Source organism: Penaeus monodon, chromosome 15 (assembly GCF_015228065.2).
Source record: "Penaeus monodon isolate SGIC_2016 chromosome 15, NSTDA_Pmon_1, whole genome shotgun sequence".
Taxonomy (NCBI): domain Eukaryota; kingdom Metazoa; phylum Arthropoda; class Malacostraca; order Decapoda; family Penaeidae; genus Penaeus; species Penaeus monodon.
The window spans coordinates 30,684,958-30,685,494 of record NC_051400.1 but is presented as its reverse complement, the minus strand read 5'-3'; positions in this window follow the sequence as shown (position 1 = coordinate 30,685,494).

Genomic DNA, 537 nt, shown 5'->3' with positions numbered 1-537 from the left:
AATAAACGCTAAAATCTTCGTCAAGATGCAGCATCTCATGACCCGAATTTTCTTGTATCGTCCTCCTGAAGATAAAGATGGCGGCCAGACCTTCTTTCCACATATATTCGTGTTGCCTGATTCCACCTCCACGAACATCCCGGTTCTAAATCTGTCTCGAGACGTACGTGGGGCAGAGGATACATACTAGTGGAAACAAGCATATGGATAAAGGATACATATTAGTGTAAATACATGTATGGATAAAGGATACGCACTGGTATTAGTGCATGGATAAAGGATACGCACTGGTATTAGTGCATGGATAAAAGATGCATACTAATGTAAATAAGTGCACGAATAAACGATACATACTGGTTTAAATAAGTGCACGAATAAACGATACGTACTAATATAAATAAATGCACGAATAAACGATACAAACCAGTGTAAATAAATGCTAGGTACATACTACTGAGTTTGAATGCAATGCAGTCCAGGTTCGCGGAGGCTGCGGACGTCACAGGTTGTCGCAGGGATTAGACCGTGGAATCTGCC